Below are 6,415 nucleotides of genomic sequence, written 5' to 3' on the forward strand. Positions count from 1 at the left end.
TATCTTTCATTATCCAGCATTACAAGATAGATGAAAATTTTATTGTTCTAGAGCCTACACTATCTGATCATATATATCTGGATGCTTATTGTTGCATTCGTCTGGTTTGACGGCCAAGAAATATTCGCATAGATTTGGTAGAACAAAGTCTATTTAACAAGAGAGAATATATCTTCTCCGAGTGTGTTTTAGTACAACGTAAGAGGTAATGACTTGACAAAGACAATTACATGTTGAATAACAAACAAGCAGTATTGAAGAGAAGCACTCTTCTCAAGTAGGGAAATAACGGTAATTTTATTAGGGAGGTGAGGGCATCGTCTGGAGTGCCCCAGGGAAGTGTGGTAGGTCCGCTGTTGTTTTCTATCTACATAAATGATCTTTTGGATAGGGTGGATAGCAATGTGCGGCTGTTTGCTGATGATGCTGTGGTGTACGGGAAGCTGTCGTCGTTGAGTGACTGTAGGGGGATACAAGATGACTTGGACAGGATTGTGATTGGTGTAAAGAATGGCAGCTAACTCTAAATATAGATAAATGTAAATTAATGCAGATGAATAGGAAAAAGAATCTCGTAATGTTTGAATACTCCATTAGTAGTGTAGCGCTTGACACAGTCACGTCGACTTAATATTTGGGCGTAACATTGCAGAGCGATGTGAAGTGGGGCAAGCGTGTAATGACAGTTGTGGGGAAGGCGGATAGTCGTCTTCGGTTCATTGGTAGAATTTTGGGAAGATGTGGTTCATCTGTAAAGGAGACCGCTTATAAAAGATTAACACGACCTATTCTTGAGTACTGCTCGAGCGTTTGGGAACCCGATCAGGTCGGATTGAGGGAGGACATAGAAGCAATTCAGAGGCGGGTTGCTAGATTTGTTACTCGTAGGTTTGATCATCACGCGAGTGTTACAGAAATGCTTCAGGAACTCGGGTGGGAGTCTCTAGAGGAAAGGGGGCGTTCTTTTCGTGAATCGCTACTGAGGAAATTTAGAGAACCTGCATTTGTGGCTGACTGCAGAACAATTTTACTGCCGCCAACTTACATTTCGCGGAAAGACCACAAAGATAAGATAAGAGAGATTAGGACTCGTACAGAGGAATATAGGCAGTCATTTTCCCCTCGTTCTGTTTGGGAGTGGAACAGGGAGAGAAGACGCTAGTTGTGGTAGGAGGTACCCTCCGCCACGCACCGTATGGTGGATTGCGGAGTATGTATGTAGATGTAGAGACTAAAGGCCTCAGCAAAAACGGCAACTTCTTGGAACAACGAATAAATATAAATTTTGTACGAAGGGCTTTAGGAACAAAACAAACACCGTTAGAAAATATCACTAACTAGTAAATACACAACGCGCTACGCTGGACGAAGTTCAAGTTGTGTCTGGACAGTCCAAAGTTAAAGTTTTGGACTCTTGGACACAGTACATGTTAAAGTCCCGGATGGCCAGTTCAGTTTCAAAGTCCCAGTATGATGAAACAGTCAAATCCGGGATGGAAACAAAGGCAAGATACCTTAAAAGTCCACTAGTTGTTCACTGATATGAAACACGGTGCCGTCGTTGCGGTGCCTCCAAAGTGAGTTTCTTACTGATGAAATGCGACTGCATTCGGCGCCTGGCCCAGAAAGCCTACTCGGAATGAACTGCTCATCGTCTCTCGATATAAAGCCCGGGCACCAGGATACCTTAGGCACTACTTTCAATCACGTGGTCAGTGGAGGAGAATAGGTCCGTGGGACCAGCGACCTCTATCGCCGCCTGTAATGCCGTTTGGTTGATGGGCGGATCGTGACCGAATCGCTTCTGTCTGCGGACAGGCTGGGTCCTATGAGTTATGTAACCGCTTTCGTCAGAGGTAATGTTGATTACTGGCTGGGTAGGCGCAAAGCCTACCCACAGCACCTATTCGTCGATATTAATATGAGATGTGTCTATTGTATCCGCAAAGTTGACGCTCGGCGCGATGCCTGCTGGGATCGACGTAAGGGCATTTCCCGTATACAGCGGCTCCCAGCAGACACCGCACCGAGTGTCAGCTTTCTTTACTCGTTTAAGTCCTTTATGATAGCTTGAACTCTGCTGGGGCTCTTTTAATGATGTGCCTGAATGCGGAGGAATGGCAGCCTGATCTTCCTCGCGAGTCGAAATAAGAGAAGGTAGGGACATTTGGATGCTGCGGTCTGGAGCAGAGTCGACGTTCTGACGCATACCAGTGGTGTTCCATTGGTTTCAGCCAGCTCCGTGAGGAAGCCTACTGAGCGACGTGGCGCAGTGGTTAGCACACTCAACTCGCATTCGGGACGACGACGGTTCAAACCCGCGTCTGGTCATCCAGATTTAGGTGTTCCGTTGTGCTCCGTCTCTAATGACCTCGATGTCGACGGCACGTTAAAACCAATCTTCCTTTCTTCTGAGCAAGCCGTTCCAGTACTAGAATGTTACTGTTAGCGAAATGAGTCGCACGTGTCACGACACCCCGAACTACTGTAGCTGCATCTGTCGATGGTGCGAGTGCAGAACACAGGTGGAACCTGTCGCAATTGTTGATCCTACTGCTAAAGAATGAGAAACTGATTTCATGCTCGTATTCCTCACGGTTAATGCTTTCCGCAGTTTCTGCGTAGTCGAGAGCCTAAAACAAAGGGCTTTTAATTGCATGTGAGAGTGGGTTTATTCCGGCTAAGGCTAGTGTTCCTTACGTTCGTTTTTTCTTCTAAATCGGCGAGGCAGCAGCTCAGTGAAAGAATATGCTGATCGAAATGTAAGAAGTTTTTCCTTTAGAATCACAATGGCGTAAGTACTCAATTCACTAACCTTTGTACTGATGTTATGTTATGTTAACCGGGGACCTAGAAACGACGGAGAGGCTCCGTCCCCGCCGCAGCCGCAATGGTCCACGACCCCACGACGACTACCGCAGTCCACTTCACCCCCCCACCGCCCCACACCGAACCCAGGGTTATTGTGCGGTTCGGCCCCCGGTGGACCCCCCCAGGAAACGTCTCACACCAGAGGAGTGTAGCCCCTATGTCTGTGTGGTAGCGTAATGGTGGTGTACGCGTACGTGGAGAACTTGTTTGAGCAGCAATAGCCGACATAGTGTAACTGAGGCGGAATAAGGGGAACCAGCCCGCATTCGCCGAGGCAGATGGAAAACCGCCTAAAAACCATCCACAGACTGGCCGGCTCATCGGACCTCGACACAAATCCGCCGGGCGGATTCGTGCCGGGGACCGGCGCTCCTTCCCGCTCGGAATTGTACTGATAATCAACAATCCGATTACAAATTCCCCGTTTCCGGTGGGGTACTATACTTATAAGGTCAAATGAAGAGATTTTAAGAGTTTTAGTTCAAGGAAAGATTAGTTGAATCAAATGAATGTGTGTTCATATAGAATATCAACTTTTACTCTCAATGATATCACCTTTAGTTACATTTAACTACTAGGCGATGCGACCGCCATTACGATATTTCCTCGGTGCCTGCGAGTCAAGAGGAGTGAGTGTTAGACATAAAATTGCATCTCTTTCGGCTTTTCATTCACGCAGCATCAGGTTCACAGTGATTTGTAAACGGGCAAGTACGCAGCAGGTTGATACGAAAATCTGACAAATTTTAAAGAAAACTGAGTAGCAGAACTTACTGCATCAATAAACGTCAAATGTTGTTGCTGTTAGTACCTCCATTTAGGTGGGGCACAGTCTGTGTGGTAAGCTTTTGTTTGCATCAGTAAAACATCTCTGTAATGGAAGAAGATAAATTGAGTTCCAAAATAGGAAAAAAGCTGGAGAAGTGGAACAGACAAAACAACACGCTCCGCCGGCCGGTGTGGCCCATCGGTTCTAGGCGCTTCAGTCTGGAACCGCGCGACCGCTACGGTCGCAGGTTCGAATCTTGCCTCGGGCATGGATGTGTGTGATGTCCTTACGTTAGTTAGGTTTAAGTAGTTCTAAGTTCTAGGGGACAGATGTTAAGTCCCATAGTGATCAGAGCCATTTGAACCAACATACTCCTGGAAAGACGTTATGAAAAGAGAAAGATAAGTGATAGAGTTTCTCATAAACAGTCACCGAACAATGACGTTAATAAGTCTAATTAGTAATTTAATAGCATGAACATTGTTGTCAATACAGACACGTAAGATTTCCTAAGGTAGCATAATCAAAGTGTATACACTCATCCATCTCAAGTAGTTCAAATTCTTTCTCTGAAACAGAAGAATTGATAACTGTGATTGTATTCAAATGAGGAAATACCATGTTTGATGCTCCTCATGACGAACTTCGTCCGAAAGACCAGCCATGTTTATCGGTTGTAAAACAGAAATACCTGTTGACATTGTTACCATTTCTTCTTTAACAGCTCGTGGAGCTCCACAGTAAACTCTGAAACATTGCTCCAAAGAAGGAGTAAGAAACAGAAGTCAATATTGGAAGATTTTTTTTCCTTGGACTTTATTTTATTATTGTTTTGTAAATAGTTTAAAAGATACGCGAAATGCACTTTCTTGTCTACATTTCTCCTAATTAAAACATTACCGCTATACTTCGGTACTTGTATTATCACAAACAAAACATAGTGCCTGAGTGTAAATGGAGTATGAAAATCTGCTGGTACTTAGAACCAGTCCATTCCCTGGCATGGCACCTCGAAAGTTCTTAATAAATTATTTCTTTTGTAATTTGGCTCATTATTACTTGCAGTGAGCCGACAGCCTTGCCGCAGCGGTAACACCGGTTCCCGTCAGATCACCGAAGTTAAGCGCTGTTGGGCTCGGCTAGCACTTGGATGGGTGACCACCCGGTCTGCCGAGCGCTGTTGGCAAGCGGGGTGCACCCAGCGCTTGTGAGGTAAACAGAGGAGCTACTTGACTGAGAAGTAGCGGCTCTGGTCCCAGAAACTGACATACGGCTGCGAAAACGGTGTGCTGACCACATGCCCCACCAAATCCCCATCCAGTGACGCCTATGAGCTGAAGATGGCATGGCTGCCGGTCAGAACCGTTGGGCCTTCATGGCCTGTTCGGGAGGAGTTATTATTTGCAGTGATGAGGTGAGGAACATAATTTGTGGTACCACAGTAACTTCTCAATTTTTGGATACAAATAGGTCATGTACAAAAAGATACAAGGTGTCCATTGATCGTGACCGAGCCAAATATCTCACGAAATAAGCGTTGTAAGTAGACTGTTTAGGTTTTCGTATTGGTAACGCCACGTAGCGATCTGTATGAAAACTCACTGGCTGTGCTGTGCGCAGCCTGTGGCTAGTTTGCATTGTTGTCTGCCATTGTAGTGTCGGCAGATGGATGTTAACAGCGCGTAGCGTTGCGCAGTTGGAGGTGAGCCGTCAGCAGTGGTGGATGTGGGGAGAGAAATGGCGGAGTTTTGAAATTTGTAAGACTGGATGTCATGAACTGCTATATATATTATCACTTTTGAACACTATTGAGGTAAATATACTGTTTGTTCTCTATCAAAATCTTTCATTTGCTAACTATGCCTATCAGTAGTCAGTGCCTTCAGTAGTTTGAATCTTTTATTCAGCTGGCAGTAATGGCGCTCGCTGTATTGCAGTAGTTCGAGTAACGAAGATTTTTGTGAGGTAAGTGATTTGTGAAACGTATAGGTTAATGTTAGTCAGGGCCATTCTTTTGTAGGGATTTTTGAAAGTCAGATTGCGTTGCGCTAAAATTATTGTGTGTCAGTTTAAGCACAGTCATGTATAATTGTTCTAAGGGGACGTTACAGCGTCAAACGAAAAAACTACAAAGAACGAAACTTGTCTAGCTTGAAGGGGGAAACCAGATGGCGCTATGGTCGGTCCGCTAGATGGCGCTGCCATAGGTCAAACGGATATCAACTGCGTTTCTTAAATAGGAACCCCCATTTTTATTACATATTCGTGTAGTACGTAAAGAAATATGAGTGTTTTATTTGGACCACTTTTTTCGCTTTGTGATAGATGGTGCTGTAATAGTCACAAACATGTAGCTCACAATTTTAGACGAACAGTTGGTAACAGGTAGGTTTTTTAAATTAAAAGACAGAACGTAGGTACGTTTGAACATTTTATTTCGGTTGTTCCAATGTGATAAATGTACCTTTGTGAACATATCATTTCTGAGAACGCATGCTGTTACAGCGTGATTACCTGTAAATACCACATTTAAGCAATAAATGCTCAAAATGATGTCCGTCAACCTCAATGCATTTGACAATACGTGTAACGACATTCCTCTCAACAGCGAGTAGTTCGCCTTCTGTATTGTTCGCACATGCATTCGCAATGCGCTGACGCATGTTGTCAAGCGTTGTCGGTGGATCACGATACCAAATATCCTTCATGTTTCCCCACAGAAAGAAATCCGGGGACGTCAGATCCGGTGAACGTTCGACGATCAATCCACCTATC

General features: G+C 44.8%; 1 pseudogene; it reads left to right on the plus strand.

The window, feature by feature from the left end:
* The first annotated feature begins 4,708 nt into the window (after positions 1-4,708).
* LOC126300145 (5S ribosomal RNA) lies at positions 4,709-4,826 on the plus strand (annotated as a pseudogene).
* The last annotated feature ends 1,589 nt before the right edge of the window (positions 4,827-6,415 follow it).

The sequence above is a fragment of the Schistocerca gregaria genome, chromosome X (genome assembly GCF_023897955.1).
Source record: "Schistocerca gregaria isolate iqSchGreg1 chromosome X, iqSchGreg1.2, whole genome shotgun sequence".
In the NCBI taxonomy this organism is placed as follows: domain Eukaryota; kingdom Metazoa; phylum Arthropoda; class Insecta; order Orthoptera; family Acrididae; genus Schistocerca; species Schistocerca gregaria.